The 19,365-nt window shown below is 39.7% G+C and overlaps 1 pseudogene; it reads right to left on the bottom strand.

The window, feature by feature from the left end:
* Positions 1–18,706: 18,706 nt before the first annotated feature.
* On the bottom strand, positions 18,707–18,845 carry LOC122790185 (annotated as a pseudogene).
* Positions 18,846–19,365: the final 520 nt, after the last annotated feature.

Genomic DNA, 19,365 nt, shown 5'->3' with positions numbered 1-19,365 from the left:
AATGCAAAAATATTGTTCAGTTGGTGCATTAGTGCGTGTAAATATTTTGCTGCTAATCTACATTTGACTTGGGGGTACCCATGATTTTCAAGTGGGGGAGAGTGTAGCTCCCACTGTATTTCATTGTAAAAGTAATAGACTGTAGTTTTTCATTACACCGCAAGGTGGAGCTCTTTTCAGGAATATAAAAAACAATTTTGAAAGTGAAAGGGGAGACTGAGATACTAGCTGAAGAAGGGAAGACTGAAACAGGGAGCTGAAGTGAAAACGGGACTTGCAGCATGACTGGACTTTCTTTTCTAGTGCTTTGGGATAGCAAAGTGAAGTAGCAGATTGTGTCTGTTTTTTGCTAAAATCCTGAATGATGGTATTTTGTGGAATCAGGACAGAAGTCTGAAACCAGTAGTTCCACGCCTGCATATGATTCAGCAAGAAAATGAGTTCCTTTGAGCCTAGTACAGAGAAGCCATAGATGAGTACCAGAGTCCTGGCAGGTGATTTTTCTACTTTTCTCATCAGAGGAACTACGGTGCCTGGTCACTAGGATATTCTTGATGGAGTGGTGAGAGGCTCTGGCTGTCATTTTATATTTTTATAAGATTATGGATCCCCCAAATGCTTTGTGGATTACAAATAACTGGGATCCATATGCGTTCCAACTTGGGCCCCATCATGCCGGCGGCAAGACTGTAAGTAGTCACTGGCCAGTGAACAGAGTATAATAGAGTGTTTCATAGTTGGTTTGTTTAGAATTGATCAAAGGGGTTGAGGGTGTTAGTACTGCTCAATGACATTGTATTTTCTCATATTTGTATTGTTGCATTATAAATCTTCATTGTTCAATGACATTGCAATTTCTCAATGACATTGCATTTTCTCATATTTGTATTGTTGTATTATAACACTTTTATTGCTTAATGACATTGCATTTTCCCATGTTTGTATTGCAGCATTATAAAGCTTTGTTGCTCATTGATATTGCCTTTTTTGTGCATGTTTGAATGTAAAGACCTTTTTCTGTGGAGTTCTGAGGAAGAGAGTGAATGTATGTTTTCATTGCATGCATATCTCACCCTGCCTTATTGCTATTGAAATAATTTGTTTGTGGTTGTGCTATTGTCTTTTAAACTAGATGTGTCACCTAGAATAAAATCTGTCATTCTTGCCACCTTGGTGTATTGGGCCTATAGAGTTGTCACCAGAGTCAGGTAGAAAGGAACCTATATCTACTTCAGCTACACCTGCGGGTGCGCTACATCAGTAAATTTCATAACGTGTTAGATACCAAACCTGGGAATAGAGGGAATGCCTTCATTATACTAGAACCACTTTTCCAGAGCTACACGTATATGAATGTGCTTGAATTTCATGAAGGCCCCAAGTTAAAGCAATTTTTGTTAAGACACATGGACACAGCAGATCCATCTTATTCTGTTCTGAATGGAATTGACAAGATTGGAATGTCCAGTAGATGGACTTAACTAAAAAGGTACTATGGGAATTGTAAAGGCTTTAACCACAATGTGAATGCCCTGATAAATGAAGTGAAAACCATCCCTGGAAAAAAAGAAAGGCTTTATCCATCTCATCCCATCCTGAGACATACTGGATCTCACCAGAATGACAGTTATTGAAGCCATCTATCTTTTCTTTGAACCTTTTCATCATTCTGGTTGATTCCACAATATGACTCAAGTCCACTGTTTTTCTTGCTTTAGTTTGGGCACATACACAGTATGATCTGCCATATAATCCCATATCTCCCTTTGGAGAGCTCCTATGTTTATTCACCTTAACGTGAGCTGCTACAGGATAATAATGATATTTGCCCAGACGGAGGGGCCGGACAATCATCAGGACATCCTGGATCCTGACTCCAGAAAGTCAGCAAAATGTCAGCATGTTCTTTTATAGGCTGCTGAGGGTGATATCAGTGTGTCTGATAATGCAGCCACTTACTGTTGAAACATTACCGTGGCCTGGGGTAGACCTGAAAAGGTTTAATGGCTTGGAGTCAGCACTTTTCAGACTCCTAGGACTATGTCCAGGGGCTGTATAAGTACATGGTGAAAGTGGGGCTGTTGCTGTATGATGCAGGAGCTGAGATTTCTTACTCATTTTTCCTGGAGGTTTAGGTACTGTTTTCTTGGCAAGGTAAATAATTGTTTTGGAGTTGATCTCTAGTGCGACTGACTACGTGGAGTACTTACTAAGCAGGGTTTTAGGTGAAAGGGCAGTCTCCAAGTTCAAAAAGTACTTACATCTCTTACCTACTGAATCCTTAGGATAACAATGAGGAGTTTTCATTAAACTAAAACTCCACCCAAATGCCAAGCTGTTCATCCCAAAAAGTGATTTTCATTCCCTGTAATCCAACAGTGAACATATCACATGTAGTAGACATATCATTTAATAATCATTCCATTTGTTTTATGTTGGAACATATTTCTGTTTGCATTTTCTTTCCTGCACTTGTCTCATCATCTGTTACATCATGAAGGCTACTAAGAGTGGCACAGTAATTAGATTAGTTCACTTATTCCGACTACAGAGCCATTAAGAAAACAATGGCTCTTAAACAATGACATTTAAATGTGCCTTATCAGTCAAAGATTGCCAGCATCACACATCAGATAAAGTGTAGCCTGGAATATGAACAAAAGAAAGGCTTTCAAGTTTAGTTTTCAGTTGCAAATAAACAAAACAGCACAACTTATACCTATTTTTTTTCTAATTCGAACTTAGTTGTATTCCCTTTAGTCAAATTGTGAATGCCACAAAAATATATATTTTCATCTTACTTTTCTTACTTTTTGTTAAGTATCTGATTTTGTATTTTTTCTACATTTTATTTTCTGTAAAAGTTTTTAGGTACAGTTCTTTAAGCATGAGGCAGTTTCCTTAATATAATAAGTGCTAACAGGCTGGTCACAAAATGGGAAAGAGATGACTGGGATTCCACATTGGCAAAAGGAATCAGGATAGATTACAACTTTTTATGTTATCCTAGGGTATAACAGATTAGACTAATAAAAAGGTGAAGAGGTGGGTGTAGCAACAAGTGAGTCAGGACTATCATAAGAAGAGTAACTACGTTAACGATAACAAGTGTAATAAATAAGTGGTAAGCTGCCCTGAGATCAGAATATTAGTGAACAGAAGGTGGCCTTTAATAGATCAGGAGTACCGTATTTAATGAAAGTAAAGCAAGTACAACAAACCTACACGGGAGGTGAAGACCTCTCATATCAGGTTATTAGGCTACCAGCCCTGGAGTCCTTTTAAGCCTAGCCATTGATGCCCCGATTTTCCCAGTTATCAATGCCCATGGGTTAGAACAGCACTATTTTTCTCTGCCTTGGGGCATCTACAAACTGCCCCTGTTGATAAGAGCCACAGGTGACAAGCCAGGGGTGAATTTGTGATTACCCATCAATTTGTCCAAACTGCATTTGAATTGACCACCTCTCATGTATTCTGTAACATTACATTCACTCAAAACTAGCATTTTAGCTATGGCCCTTACATCCACTACAGATGTAAACAATGTCTCTATAATGCCAAACAAATCTATCCAAAACAGTATAACAAGCAAATGCTCACTTAAGTTAAAATCCAGCTTTTCATCCCTTTTATATACATTGTCAGTTCTAAGAATCCTGAAGTCAAAATGCTACCAACAAAACCTATCTAGCTTTCCCAAAAATATAGAAGAGAGCAAGAGAAGACCAGGGCATCCCGCAAAGGGATGGATGGACTGCATGCGGGAAGACCTGTGATAGTCAGTCAGGTATGACTGGAGTGATGCAAAAACTGCTAAAACATCTTATTTCAGCAACTGGCAGATTTTACCATCTCAAGCTGCTTCAGGATGAAACAAAAAGAATATTGGGACAGATAACTTTCCATTTCCAATGTTTTGTCCTGTTACTGAGAACTCTAATTCCCTTTGTTCTTACTTCACCAGTTCACTTTCCCTTTTCTGTCTCTAAATGTCTGTTTTGTTTCCTAACACACACACACACACACACACACACACACACACACACACACAAACAACCTACACATATGCCTGAATATGCATCATGCTTCTTAGCATCCAAGCTGCAAAGAGAGATTTTTTCTCACAGAGACTTTTTCCTCTTTTAATACATAAGAAACAAATTAATATATTCTATTCTCTCTACTAGACAATACAAGTAAACATTAAAGCACTCTAACATCAATAACTTACTAAACCCAGAGGTAAGTTTTGAAAACTCTATTAGCTGTATAGTTAAACCTATATTAGCTCACTGAAAAGTATCACATTACCCATGTACTCCAGTGTCTTCTGCTTCTAAGCCTTCCAGTGCAGTACCCATACAGGTCATGATTCTATTCCAAAGTTAATATGAACTTCAGTTCTTTTAAGGTAAATGGCCACTTTGAATTCAAGGATCACCTTATCACCCTCCCTGGTAAATTGGCTAAAACATTTTCAAAGATGGTCTTATCCTTTATTTTTAAACTAATATCCCATTTTAATATCTCCATATCCCCTGGGAAATTGTTTTAGCTAGAAAACATGTTTGTATTTGCTCATAGTTTCATAGCTAAAGTACTAGGCTATCGGGCCAAGAGCCTATTATAAGCCTAGCCAAAGGAGGTTCCCTGGCTTTCGCCGCCCAAGAAAATTACTGTCATGCTCCCCTGCCAAGCAGAGCTACAGAAGTGATCCCTGGGGAGAATTGCCTGTTTCCCATCCAATTGTCAAAATTTTTCTTAAAGACGAACAATGAGGAGCTTTGCTTGACATGAATGGGCAGCCTGTTCCAGAGCAAGGGAAGTATGTGGGACAGGAATCTATCCCTCCAGCATGTTCTGTTTATTGTGGTAACAAGGTTTAGGTCCCTGGAGCATGTGGCTCAGAGAGATTGGGATTTCTTTAAGTCTAACATGTCCAGCAGATCTGGGTTAGACATGGCTTTGTATGTTAGGCAGAGGTCGCCTCTGAGTAGGCGATATGCGACGGAGTAGCGCTGGGATTTTTTGAGACGGTCTGTGTATGGCATCTGTTTGAGGTTGGTAATACTCTTAGTGAGGTATTTCTGTGGCCTTTCTTGTTGTTGTAGATATCTTGCAAGGTACATGCCAAATGGGGTGTTGTACTCTACAATGGGTCTGATGAGGGATGAGTAGAGAGAAACTATGAACTCTCTTTTTCTGGAGGAGAACCCCTTAGTGATGAGGTGTGCCATGTAGAAGGATTTCCTGACTACTGTGGCTATGTGATTATCAAAGTACAGACTACTGTCCACCTGTGTCCCAAGGTCTCATCACACTTTCGGTGTTTAGTAGGCTACCGCCTATGTGATAGTTTATGTGTACAGTGTTTTTCCCAAAGGGGATGACAGTGCACTTCTTAGCATTGAGCTTTAGGCCATGACTTTGACACCAAGCATCAGTCTCAGTGAGGCCTCTTTGTAGAATGTCCACATCCTTAGGCAATTCTATTATGGCTCCTAGTTTGCAGTCATCTGTGAACTTCATTGGCCAGAGACCAGCTGTAATAGCCTGGACTTTTGAGAAGTAGATACCGAACAGGAGATGACCCAAGACTGAACCTTGTGGTACTCCAGTTGTCACTGGTCTGAAGTCGGATTTGGAGTCGTCTACTTTCACTTTGTGGGTTCTGTCAGTGAGCCAACTGGCAACCCATCTTGTGATGTAGGGATTTATGCCCAGTCCAGTGAGTTTATCTATAATACCAGAGTGGGGGATGGTGTTGAAAGCCTTAGCGAGGTCAAGATAGGCTGTGTGCAACACCTTACCCTCATCCACGGCTCTGGTGACTGCTTCAAAAAAGTCAATCAGTTTTAGGAGGCATGATCTACCTTTTACAAACCCAAACTTGAGTGGGGTCCAGAGTTTGGAGGTTACCTATGTCTTTGTTAATAAGCTCAGGGAGGGTGCATTCCATGGCATTGCAGACCAAGCTCGTCAGGCTAATGGGGTGGTAGTTCTTGGGGTCCATGGTGTCACCTCCTTTGTGGAGTGGGGTAACTGTCACTGTGTGCCATTCCATAGGTACAAAGCCTGAAGTGAGGCTATGGCTGAACATGGTACTTAGGTGGGGTGTCAGTTCGTTCTGTAGTTCATAAAAAATGCAGCCTGGGATGTTGTCTGGTCCCATGGATGCTGTGTTCTTGGCTTAGGAGAGTGCAGATTTTATTTGTACGTCCATGATTACAGAGGCTTTGCAATCTTCCAGTATGGAGATGGGCTCTTTGGAGAGTGAGGGGGGGGGTTAAGGTTTGCACTGAACTTGTCTGCCAGGATGTTGGCAATATCAGTTGGTTCAGTAAATCTAATGCCATTGTGCTGTAGCTCAGAGCAGATCTGAGTGTTGCCATTGACATTCTTGATATAGCTGTAGAATGCTTTGTGGTTGTCTTTAGAATCAGTGGCGATTTTATTTTCGTAACTAGCTTTGGAGGATTTTATGAGGGATCTCAGCTTCTTACTGAGGCTGACCAGGGAGTTCCTGTACTCATGGGATTTTACTATTTTTTTGCAACAGTTTCTTCCTTCTGTTGTAGAGTTTGTTTATGGCAGGGGACTATCAGATCGGCTTTCTTTTTTTGGAAGATAGCATCTTGGTTCTGTTGGGGATGACACGGTCCATGCACTCGTGTATGTGCTTATACAGTGCAATTGTATAGGATTCAGCAGTCATGCCTCTATTTTCCATCTGTATGGGTGTTATGAAGTTAGCGACTTCTGTCTTAAGGAGCATGAAGTTGGCTTTGGAGAAGTTTTTTATGGTTGTTTCCTTAACTGGGGGTGGAGGCAGGATATGGATGTCTAGGGTGATTAGCTTGTGGTCAGATCTGACCAGCGAGGAGTTGACCTCTGGCATGTAGCATCTGTTACCCATATTGGTAATGACCAGGTCCAGGATATTGCTGCCCCTGGTGGGAGTATGGACAAGCTGATCCAGGGCGTTGGAATTTATAAATTCCAGAAAACATTGAGCAAATGAGTTAGTACATGAGTAGTTTTCCCAGTTGATGGTGGGGTAGTTGAAATCTCCCATTATTAGGGTATTGGGCTGTACCTTAATATTATCCAGTATATCAAGAAACGTGGAGTGGGCATCCTGGGGCATGGCGGGGGATCTGTAACAAGCTACAACCTGGATTGCAGTCTTGCCCATTGTTAATTGTACTTGGATAATTTCAGATGCATTATGTTGAGCAACTAGCCTGGAGGTGCGGATATCCGTTATGAATAGGGACACGCCTCCTCCTTTTGTATTTCAGTCCAGGTTAGGTGGCCGAAAGGTGTGGTAAGAATTGTAGCCTAGTAATGCAGGGGTGCTCTCTGGAGCCTTGAACCAGGTCTCTGTCACTGCACAGATGTCGATGCTCTCCATCTTAAGGAGTGCCTCGAGTAGGTGCATTTTGAGGTTTAGACTTCTAGCATTGAGTAGCATTACCCTTAGATTTAGCTTGTTTGTACCTACTATGGTGGTGCATTTGACATTTGAACCTTGTCTAAAAAAGGCACTATAGGGGCGGCAAGAGCCTTAGCCAGTATCCAGAATCCCAGAGGCAACAAGTGCAGGCCATCTCTGGCAAAGCATCGTGGTCTGTCGATCATGTCGTCCCAGGCAGACAGATGGTGGATCCCCTTAGAATGACACCAGAAGCTTAGCCAATTGTTGAAGTCAATCATTTTGTCCTTGTACTATGGTATCATTCTGGGTGATGGCAGGATGCTACTCAGGGCTAGTGTCATACCTGTCTGGGCTACATGGTCCGAGAGCTCCTCCATGTCTCTTTTCATGTAGTCCAGGGAGGTATGTCTCAGGTCATTCACTCCAACATGGACAATGACAGAATCATATTTGTTGTGGAGTGACCAGAGTGCATGCATTATGTGGCGGATCCTGGCACCCGACAGGCAGCTGACACTAACTTTCCTCTTGTTTAGCCTGGTGAGAGGGATGTCAGTGTGCCTAACTATAGAGTTGCCTATGACTAGTGTGTTGGGTACATTGTTTTGCTTTATGGGCTGAGGTTGAGTGGCACACAGATTTTGTGGGCTATGTGTCATTCTGGTAGTGCTGGGGGTGGTGGTTGCTTGAATTTCAGCTTTGGAGGTCTCTGTTTGGGCAGATTTTTATTGACAGCCTCCGCAAATGTAGGTGTTTGTTTTGTGTTACTGTGTGTGGATTTAGGTGGTGCAGGTTTGATGGACTATGTGTTGAGTGTGGTGTGGTGCAGGTGTTTACCTTCTCCTCTTGACTGTCTAGTCCTGTCTTGGATAGAGAGAGCCTGGCTTCCAGTTTGGCTATGTAAGTGCATCTCTCACAGGTTGTAGTTTTGGGTGGTAGGGGGAGATGGTTGTCAGTGTACATGAGGCAATTGCTACATTGCCCCAAGATGCCCAGATTCATCAGGTGGACAGGGAGAAACACCGGAAGCTGACCCTTAGACATGCCTGGTTAGGTGCTTATTAATTTCAGTATTAAAAACTGTTTTCCTCTTGATAAGTGAGGAAAGTTGAATGCTGCAGTAATTTGTAGATTATTTAGTGCTTGCAATATGTTCTGAACAAGTGCTGAGCACAAGGATACAGTTTTGAGTGCTAAAACTAGAAAACTGGCAAGTTCTAAGGGAAAATCAGAAGAGCAGACTTTCTGGCACTGGGAATAGTTTAACTATAGTTAAATGGCGCTGTGTGATGTGCAAAACTGCACAAACACGGGTTTTTAAACAGAAAGATGAAAGGGATAGAAATGGCCCAAAATAGCCAATAAAACTACAGATTCTGAGCTGAAACCACTCCTTTAGCGACAGATAGGCTGCTCAAAGCTCACCACTCTCACTGATGAACAGAGAAGCTTCACTCTATCTTTGTAAGGTCTGGACAACACAGAAACTGCAAAACAGGCCAGAATTCAGCAAAATGTGAAAACCGGACACTACTGGTTATAGAAATGCAGGACACGAGTAGAGAGATAGGATTTTTTTTTATTGTTTTACGAAAATTAAAACAGATACAGTGATACAAACACTTTTAAGGCAGAAAAATGCTAGTGCACTTGAGTGTGTAGCCCTCAGCAATTAAAAAGTTGAAAAACACAAAAAAACGATCAGTTAAAGTGTAAACAGTATCAGAATTTAAAAAACAGTTCAAATAAGTAACAAAGTTAATAAAAAAGGCTCGGAATAGTGCGGTTAGCGAAAATAAGCAATAAAAAGCAATACAGAAGTACTTAATCCACTCAAAGTCTCATGATATAAAAAAATCTCCATAAATGGCGGGATAATTTCAGACCAACTTTTAAGCCCCACTTTATGATACATTTTGCAGATACTTGTGTGTTTTTAAATATTGGCCTTCATCTCCAAATATGGGATTATTTTATCCATTTTAGGATCTATAAAGACACTGGGGGCAAATCATACACAAATCTCACTTTTATCAGATTTATAAACTGCAAAGGCAGCTCACTTGCTTTCACCAAAACATACAAATAAACATTAACCTTAAAATATTTCAATCCATAAATTATGCAGTTCATGAAATGTTTTTTTCAAGACAAGGCCCGACTTCATGCTCAAGTACTGAACACATGTCCAGGTTCTAGACCTTTCTCCTAGACTTTGTTCTCAATTTCAGAAATCAGACACAATAATAATCCCTTCCCAGAATTTAGGCCTTTCTCCTAGACATTATTTTTTCCTCCAAAGTTTCTAGCCTTTCTCCCAGGTCTCGCTTTCAATCCCCATGCCAAGCATAGTCATATAGTTGTACCTGAGATTTAACTCCATTTTGGTCCACTTCAGTATTTGCCTCCAGATTTTCCTTTCAGCACAAACAGCACTGTCCCTGTAGTGAGGAACCAACTTCCTGTTTTTGCTCTTCAAGGCTGTTCTCTTCTATACTGGGGCAAAGCCTCTGATTGGCTACTATTTAGCCCATTGGAACATTGAAAGAAAATTCCCCATGCTTTCCTTACTTAAAGAAATACAGAGTAACATATTTTTTTCATCTCTGTGACACAAAATATTAACATTTTCAACATACTGTATAATTTGTACAGGTCCAACAGGCTCCAAATGTTACACCATGAATCAATGCTTTCAGAGAGTATATACAGTACCTTGACAGAACATGTATTTTTATTCAGATGGAGTAAAGGTTCATTAGTTTAGGATCTGAAAACAGAATTTTATTGGATGTGCCATTCCTTCCTTTTTCCAGCTGAAGACTATCCATTATTTTGAAAATACTCCCTCACAATGGTTTACAGACTATTTGACAAAACAAACTGTTCAAATTACTTTCAATTCCATCTCATCTATTTGTTTATATTTTTTAAACAAGAAAAATCTTTATTAAATTATCATGTATGATATAGGCCATGTTACATTTATATGTCACGCCCAAGTCCACCATGTTTCATTCTGGGAACTCTTTTGTTTCAACCTTCGTCAATTATCTGACAGAAGACTTGCAGATGAATTTTCAGGCCTATAAATTTCACTTCATGCCAGTGATCTGGTCTTCATCTACTCCAAGATGAATATCATTTTTATACAGAAAAAATTCCTCCAAAGCTACTTTGACAGAAACTTGGAAAGCTTTAGTTGGTTCACCCAGTTAAGATTCCTGTTTGCCAAGTTACCGACTTTAAATTTCTGGGTGTGTAGCTGGCCTTCACCATCACTTCTATCACACTGAACAGACAATGAACCAGAAAGGAATCAAAGAACAGCATGTACTGTATTTAAATTATACCTTTCTGTTATACCATTATGTTGCCCTCAGCAGAAGCCAGAGAAGCAGCTGAGAAAAAGAAATCTTACAGCTGCTCAGTCTTATTGCCTGGGGCTTGTTATCACTTGATTAATGCTGAAAAGGTACATATCTGCTTAAAAAATATTCATTTTATTTTCCAGCTATAGCTATTATCATTGTGTATCGACTCCTCATGCTTGTTTGTTCCCTACGACAAAAAGGTCCACCTTTCTGCTGTACTTCCTCACAATTACCTCTGAAGTAAGAATTGTTCCTTCCTTTCTTTCTTATGGTCTCTTGACTTCTTATTATACACTTTGAAATCACAGGTAGATATTGTCTTGACCATTTTCAGACCTAAATTATCTTTAAACATCACTGAAAGAATCTTTTCCAGTCTAGAAGCCAAAATTTGGAACTTGCTACCCACATACGTCAGGAATCAGAGTCAAATTCCTTCAAAGCACTGCTATACCTCTCGTCATCTTACCAATCAGCTTATACCTGCTTTAAAGATACTGGAAAAGTGTCTTTCTTTCACTCATTTTCTTTGCTTATCTTTGTTTAATATAACTTAACATCCAACGCCAGCCCTTATCCTGCTGTAACTCTTCTTCCTTCTGGAGTTTTACTCATTATAACTGCTTTCCTTTCTTCCCTTGAATTATTTGTAGTACAATTCTCCTGTAAATAATGTACATGTTGTTCTTTGTTTTAATACTTGCCTGCTGTCATTATTCTGTTAATTTACACATGCTATTATTCATTTATCTTTTTATTTACTTCTGTGCCAATGCACAATTATTTTGCAGCCTGTTTTCATGGATACTCTTCTTGCTTCTGTGTTTTACTTTTTGCAAAGGTTGCAGCTGAAAAGAACCTACAAGATTAATTCACATACCTGGTGAACACATCTATCAGTCTGCAAAGCTCTATGCATTCTGACTAGAAATCAACGCTATAAACAGTACTGACCTCTGATTTGTAAACATGCTTAACAGTGATTCACAGAAAGAAAAAAAATTAAGTACACATAGGTGTCAAACTACTCACTAGAACTCATAATGTTGAGGCAAACTCCTTCTGTGTTTTGAAGTCTTTCAAGGACAAACATCCTGAAGTAAAATCCTACCTGCCATTTACTCACAGTTTAATTTTTGAACTCGTTCGTGAGTTTTCAGGACTTAGTGAACATTATCAAGACTCTCAGGTTTCAGACTATGCAGGTGTACTAGCTTAGACGGCACATTTACATATTTACATTTTTCTCACCTTTAATGTCCTTTCTCATAAAGATATCAGATACAACTGAACATAGAAACATTTAAATTGTAGCACAGACCAGCAGTGTAAAAAACAATTAAGTATATGTATACATAATAAATAAATGCATAAATTCATTAATTAGTGAATACATATATGGATATATGCATGCATACATACATACATACATAAGGAAATATCTAAACTCATCAAAGGAATGTTCCATGTAACAGCTTAATTTCACAAGAAAAAAAATATTTATGCATCTTTTACAAGAAATGGGCTTCTCTCCTGAGATGCATTTTTTATGTAGCTGGCTTTATGTTTCCTGAAGTATAAGAAGTAAATATTTTACAGAATAGCTAACAAAGAAGAAATTCCTATGAAAATAGCAGGAAATAATTTCAGGTCTCTCCTGCTTCAAGTTTCCTGTCTCACGTGAAGGGGAGCATTTAATGAACAGTAGGCCTTGAATCCTATAAAATAAATGCCTTTCATTATCCAAACAGAGCGGAGAATAAACTACTATAGCAACCTAGATATCGCATAGGCCTTTCTTCAGACTGCAACAGAATGGCATGATATCTAATAAAAACTGCTGCTTTGTTGCAGCATGAAAAAAATCTTTTAAATTCAATGTATTTTGAATATCCAGTTTTTGATTAGACATTGCATATTTGTCTGCAGTAAAAAAAATAAAGCAGTATTTCTACATTACAGAAAAATGAAATGTTAGAGCAGTATTGCTTCATTACAGAAAAATTAAATGTCTGGCTTCCTTCAAATAATACCATCTTTGTAGCCTAAAATATGATACCATTCTATTTAAATTTAATATCTGAAACATTGTGTTCAATAGTTTGTAACCATTTCTTAGGTTCATAGGTGTTTATTAGGTTATCAACCTCAAGGACCTTTTAAGCCTAGCCATGCATCCCAAATCTCTGACACGTTCTGATATCCTTAATAGGTGTAATCAGGGGTTTGGGAGGTGAAACATTTACAAGCAGGGTCCTGGAAGATGAATCATTTACAGGCTGTCTGTGTCTATTAGAGACATAGGTGTCTAACCAGGGGGTGAATTTCCTGTTCCCCATTCAACTGTCCAAGTTACACGTGAATTTGGCTAGGGAAGAACTCTGTTCCAGACAAGAGGTATTGTCTGGGATATATAACTTTCTCTGTAGCAGGTCCTATTTATATCACAGGCAAGGTTTAAGTCTTTAAAATGGGTAATGCTGGTGCTGTTTTGCAAATATGAGGAGGTCACTCAGAATGTGGTCTGACAAGGCCTTGTATGCCAGGTATATATCTCCTCTCAATAGCCTGTAGGAGACAGAATACAGGGATAGGACCTTAAGGTGGTCTGCATAGGACATGTTACCTCTGTGGACATTCCAGTTGTTGGATATGCCTTACAATGATCCGTGTTCATAATTGTGTATTGCCTTTGAGGTTGTGGACATAGCTAAAGAATGCCTGGTGGGTTGTCCTTGGCCTGTGAGTTCAAATTTACTGCAAATTTGGCTTTGGTAGACTTTATTTGTCCTCTGAGTTATCTTTTTAATTTAATGAGAGTGTTTTTATCCTGCTGGGTGCTGTACCTCCTAATTTTTGCCATGATTTTCTTCCTTATGTTATACAGCCTAACAATGTGATTCCACCAGGATGGCTTGTTTTTTGAGTTAGTTCTGTACTTCCTCCTGTTGGATACAGATGCCTATATGCAGCTGTTAACATGCTTGTATAGGGTTTCTGTGAACAGTTACATGTAGTCAGTAGTATTCTCAGGGTTTATAGGGACTTGAAATTTTGACAGGTTATCACTTAATAGTAGAAAGTTAGCCTTAGAGTAGTTCATTGGTAGGTACTAGGCTATCGGCCCAAGGGCCTAAGTAAGCCTAGCCAACAAGGTTCCCTGGCTTACGCCAGCCAAGAAAGTTATTTTCCTGTGCCCCTGTCGAGCAGAGCCCCAGTTCCTGAATATTCCAGGGTTAGGCTGAGGTTTCAAGTTTTATTTTTACTTCAAAGGAGACCATTTTGTGGTCTGACCTAACCAGAGAAGACAGTACATTAGTGGGTGTGCAGCACTCTCCCATATTAGTGAGGATCAGATCCACTATGGTTGCACCCCTGATTGGTGTACTGACAATCTGGTCCAGGGAGTTTGTGTTTACAAAAATTCAGACATCTCTGTGCCTGTACATTTGGTGTCATATATGATTTCCATTTAATAGTAGGTTAATTAAAGTCACCCATGAATATGGCATTGGGTTGGATGGTGAGTGTTTCCATTATGTTTCCTGGGTCACAGAGGGGGACCTATAGCTTGCAAGGAAGTGATACTGGATTTTGTCTATGGTAATGTGTATGTGGAGAAGCTCAGGTTCATTGTCTTGCTTGATCAGCCTTGAGGTATATTTATTTTTTATGTAAATTGAGACAACCCTACTTTTAGTCCTTGTTTGTGTAGTAGCTGGTCTAAATGTGTGGAAGGCATTATAACCCTGCATTGTTGGTGTGCTCTCCATGGCTGAAAATCATGTCTCAGTGACTGCACAGACATCAGCATTCTCTAGGGTGAAGAGAGCTTCTATGGAGTGGAGTTTTTTGTTTAGACTCCTAGCATTGAGCAGTAACACCTTCAGATATTCTTGGTTTTGATTTGGTATGTTGGAAGAACTTTCAGTTTTGCATTGCCTAATAAGGCCCTATGGGGGAAAACAATGTTTTAGATAATAATTAAAGGCCTAGAGGGGAGAGGTACAGACCATCCCTGGCAAAGCATCATGGTCTGTTGACCATTTCTTTCCATGCTGACAAATATTGCACCCCCTTAAAATGACACCAGAAACTAAGCTAATTATTAAAGTCAGTCATCTTTTCTTTGTATTGTGGCATCATCCTTGGAGAAGGTAAAATGCTGCTCAATGCTAGGCTCATACCAGCCTGGAAAATATATTCTGAGAGCTTCATGATGTGTCTCTTCATATAGTCTAGGGAGGTATGTCTCACGTCATTTACACCCACATGGACTATGACTGAGTCATACTGGTACTTGTGATCCAGTGACCTGTGTGCATGTGTAATGCAGTAGATCCTAGCCCCTGATAAGTAACTGACTGTTAATCAGCTTGTCAAGAATGATGAAAAGAGGGGAGATATCTGAATGACTACTGTCTGACTACTACTACTGCTGGTCTCATCAGAGCTTCACTATGTTGGGATACAATGCTCCTTTAAAGCAAAACAGTAGTACCAATCCCAAGATGAGAAACAGGACTGTTTGGTGATCTGCAATCTTGTTCCAGGTGATGTAAGGGTCTGTAGGTTTGCTGTAACCTTATCCTGGTAGATGCCTTGAATAGGAACCAGACCAGTCAGGAAGATCAAGCACAGACACTCACTTCCCAGTCAGAAACAGTCAGGAATCTTTGCACTCTGGTTCTTCTCTGACCAGCGCAAAATATAAGCACAAATCCCAGGCTGGCATATATGAAGCAGTTATTAGGCTTTCCAGTGATCAGCAGTCCCCAGAAAATAATGTCCCTGAGTGCCTTCTCTCAACAGGAGCAAAATAGAAGCACTAATCGCAAGATGACTACAAACAGGTAGAATGTGGGCTCTTCAATAATAGGTGGTCTTGGAGCAGATTTTAAAGGTAAGATGGAAAATGGGTTAATATTTTAAGAGATGCAGTGTGCCATAAGCAGTTAGATATGAAAGAGGGTAACTGGAAGGGTGGTGGGCACTTTGTATTCTAGTTCTATGGACTACAGTGGGATGGCCAATAACTTTAAATAGTTGAAGGGAAGTTGTTGTTCCTTCGGCTTGCCGCTGTGGTGACCCCTAACCGGGGTTAGGGGTCACCACAGCGGCACTCCGGTCCACTAATGATTGACAGTAGATTTTCATGGTGCCGAGGTGCCAGTTTGATGCCCAAACTTCAACGAAGGCACACCCATTCACGCATGTCTTTCGAATGCCACTCAACCGTGGGGAGGACATGCAGACTCCACACAGAAGATGCTCCAGCCGAGAATCGAATGGGAAAACCTCTTGCTGTGAGGCGACAATGCTACCACTGCACCACTGCGGCTAAATAGTTGAAGGGAAGTGATTTCACAAAATGATAATTTTGTGCTTACTTATAATAGCCAATGAAAGAGGAGTGGGATGGAGATATGCAGTCAAATTAACATAAGGGGCAGGCAACTAGAGACAGCTGAGTTTAAAAACACAACAGCATCAGAGTGGAAGGGTTGAAAAACTTAATTTCTGTGTGGCTTACAAAAGGCACAGCTGTACATTCTTTCTTAGTTTAAATATGCAATTAAAAGCAGAATAAAAGTAAAACATAGCGTAAAGAAAATAAGTATATGAAATATATATACAATATATACAATATACAAAATAGAAGAAGGCAGTAAAGCAATACAAAACACAAGAAAGCAAAATCAAAATGACCTTTCCCTCACAGCAAGTTATGTGAGCTTTTCCATTACAGCCTTGGAATATTTTATTTTGCCTCTTAAACAGAAGGTTTAGTTTCTAACTCTACCCTCAGTTTGCAGGTAATTAACCTTAATTGACCTGGTCTAATTTCTACATGACTCAAAACAGACACAGCTGTGGTCTCTTTCCTAGTTTAAATATACAGTTAAAAGCAGAATACAACTAAAGAACATAAATCACAGTATACAAAATAGAAGGCAGTAAAGCAATACAATAAAGCAAAAACACAGCAAGTTATGGCAGAGTCTGTGTGTGGTTTTTGATGTAATTATGCAGTCATAATGCAAAATAGGGTTTTTAGTTCTAAAATACATACTGAAGGGTTCCCAAAAAATGCTGATTGTTCATGCTATTTGCCCAAAGTTGGTTAGTTAATTAGTGTGATAGAAACAAAATGTGATATAGAGACAGGTATGGCCACAATGAGAAGATCTAATTTATGGGCTTATTACCATGTCTCTGAAGTGAGCTCTAATATTGTGGCCATACCTGTCGGCATGCATCACAATAGAAAAAGTACCTCTGCTGCTTGGACACACACACACACACACACACACACACACACACACACACACACACACACACACACACACACACACACACACACACACACACACACACACATGCACATTCAGACACCCATGCACACACACATATACGCAGAGAGAGACATATCTAGAATCTTAATACCATAATTAACTCCCTTAGTGTAACTACCCAAACAGAAACACACTTGTAAATACACACACACACACACACACACACACACACACAAAGACATGCTCATAAAAATGTATACACACTCACACACACATTCAGACATCCATGCACCAACACAGATACATACATATCTAGACTCTTGATGCCACACCTATTACAACAACACAAACAGAAACACACAAACAAACACACACACACACACACACACACACACACACACACACACTAACATTCCCCCACCCTTGTGCTGTGAGTACTGCCACAGGAGTGAATGGGTTACTACTATGTTTTTACAGGTCAGATTTCTTCCTAGAATAAAGTTTTATACAGCTGAGTGATAGGCCAAGTGAAGTGGGAGCTGCAGACATTTCAGAGGGAGAACTCATGGGTAATCAGTATTAGCCACTCCTCTGGACTGCTGCAGAGACTTGAACTTTCTCCTGTGAGATCGCTTCCATGTTGAGGCTCCCATGACAGGAAAAACCTCAGTGAAAGAGCAATTTCTAAGCTGGAAAATCTCAGAGCAATGTGGAAACCTGAGCTAAGGCTTTCACATCTGGCTAAGCTTGTCTGAATTCCAGGGATAGCTTTTAACTGTACTTACTTCAGTGGAATTATGTTTACTAAGTATAGTAAACTTGTGTGTGTATTTATTGTAGGGTGAGTGGCTGGCCAATAACTGCTTGATTTCATACCATGTGACCTCACCTTCTGAAGATGCAGTTGTTGGCATAAACAGTTTGTAGTTGAAAAGTGTTTTCTGTAATATGTAACAGATTTCAGTGTATAAATACAGCATAACGAATTTGTAATTCAATCAGTAAATCAAATAATAAATCAATATATGACTGCAGTTATTCTGAAGTAAAAGCAAAAGAGAAAAGGAGATGATTTCTTGTAAAGTGTAAAATGACTGACATACAGTAAAATAGCAGATTTAATACTAATAGTTATCTGCCAAAGAGAGACAATGAAAATGCTTTGAACGCAATGATGTTATTGACAAAGTTGAGAATGATGAAGGTGAAGATGATGATGATGAAGATACTGACGAAGATGCAATCACAATGAAGATGAAAATGTGATTATGGTGAAAATGGCAAGAGTTATGAAAAATGCAATTAAGACAATGTGATGATGGTGAAAACGATGTGGTAAAGATGACAGTAAATATATAGAGATACAATATTACCAATGATAATGTTGACAAAGCTGAAGATGATGAAGATGACGATATTGACAATGAAGATGTTGATGAGCATGCACTGACAATGACAATGAAGATATAATGAAGGTGAAGATAGCTATGATAATAATGAAGATGCACTGATATTGTAGATAAAGATTAAATGAACAAGATGCAGCTCTGATGATGAAGAAGATGAAGAAGATGGCAACTACTACTCAAGAGACTTTGTGTGGCAGTGTCTGTCATCCATCTCTGCCTGCCTGTGTTTGTGTGTGTGTGTGTGTGTGTGTGTGTGTGTGTGTGTGTGTGCACACACACACACACACACACACACACACACACACACACACACACACTGTACATAGGAAGTGCCAAAAAGGCATTGGAAGCAGGGGATATGAAAAAAACAGCTTTATTCAGTAATCCACAGATTATTCTCCCATTTGACCTTACAGTTTCAAACTAAATTAACAGAACCTTCATAACAGTGTTATTCCAGAATCCATCCATACATCCTCAACCCCTTTTCCCATTTTACACATGGGGTCAGGGTGTCACTTCCACAATGACAAGTTTACACCACCGGGTGGCTAGCCCTGCCACAGTAGTTCATTCATACCACTCACTTGCACACACATTCTCACCTATGGTCAATTTAGAGTGTCCAATCCATCTACTGCATGTCTTTGGAATGTGGGAGGAAACCGGAGTACCCAGAGGAAACTCACATGCTGCAGGGAGTACATGCAGACTCTGCACAGAAGGCACTCCAGCCAAAAATTGAACTAGAGAACCTCTTTCTTTTATTTGACAACACTAACCACTGCACCACTGCGGCCACCCCAAAATATTATTTCAGAATAACCAGAAGGAATGTCAAAGAC

The sequence above is a fragment of the Protopterus annectens genome, chromosome 15.part0, assembly GCF_019279795.1.
Source record: "Protopterus annectens isolate FY-2018-M chromosome 15.part0, PAN1.0, whole genome shotgun sequence".
In the NCBI taxonomy this organism is placed as follows: domain Eukaryota; kingdom Metazoa; phylum Chordata; order Ceratodontiformes; family Protopteridae; genus Protopterus; species Protopterus annectens.
The sequence above is the reverse complement of the archived record's forward strand: the minus strand, read 5'-3'. Positions and strand labels throughout refer to the sequence as shown.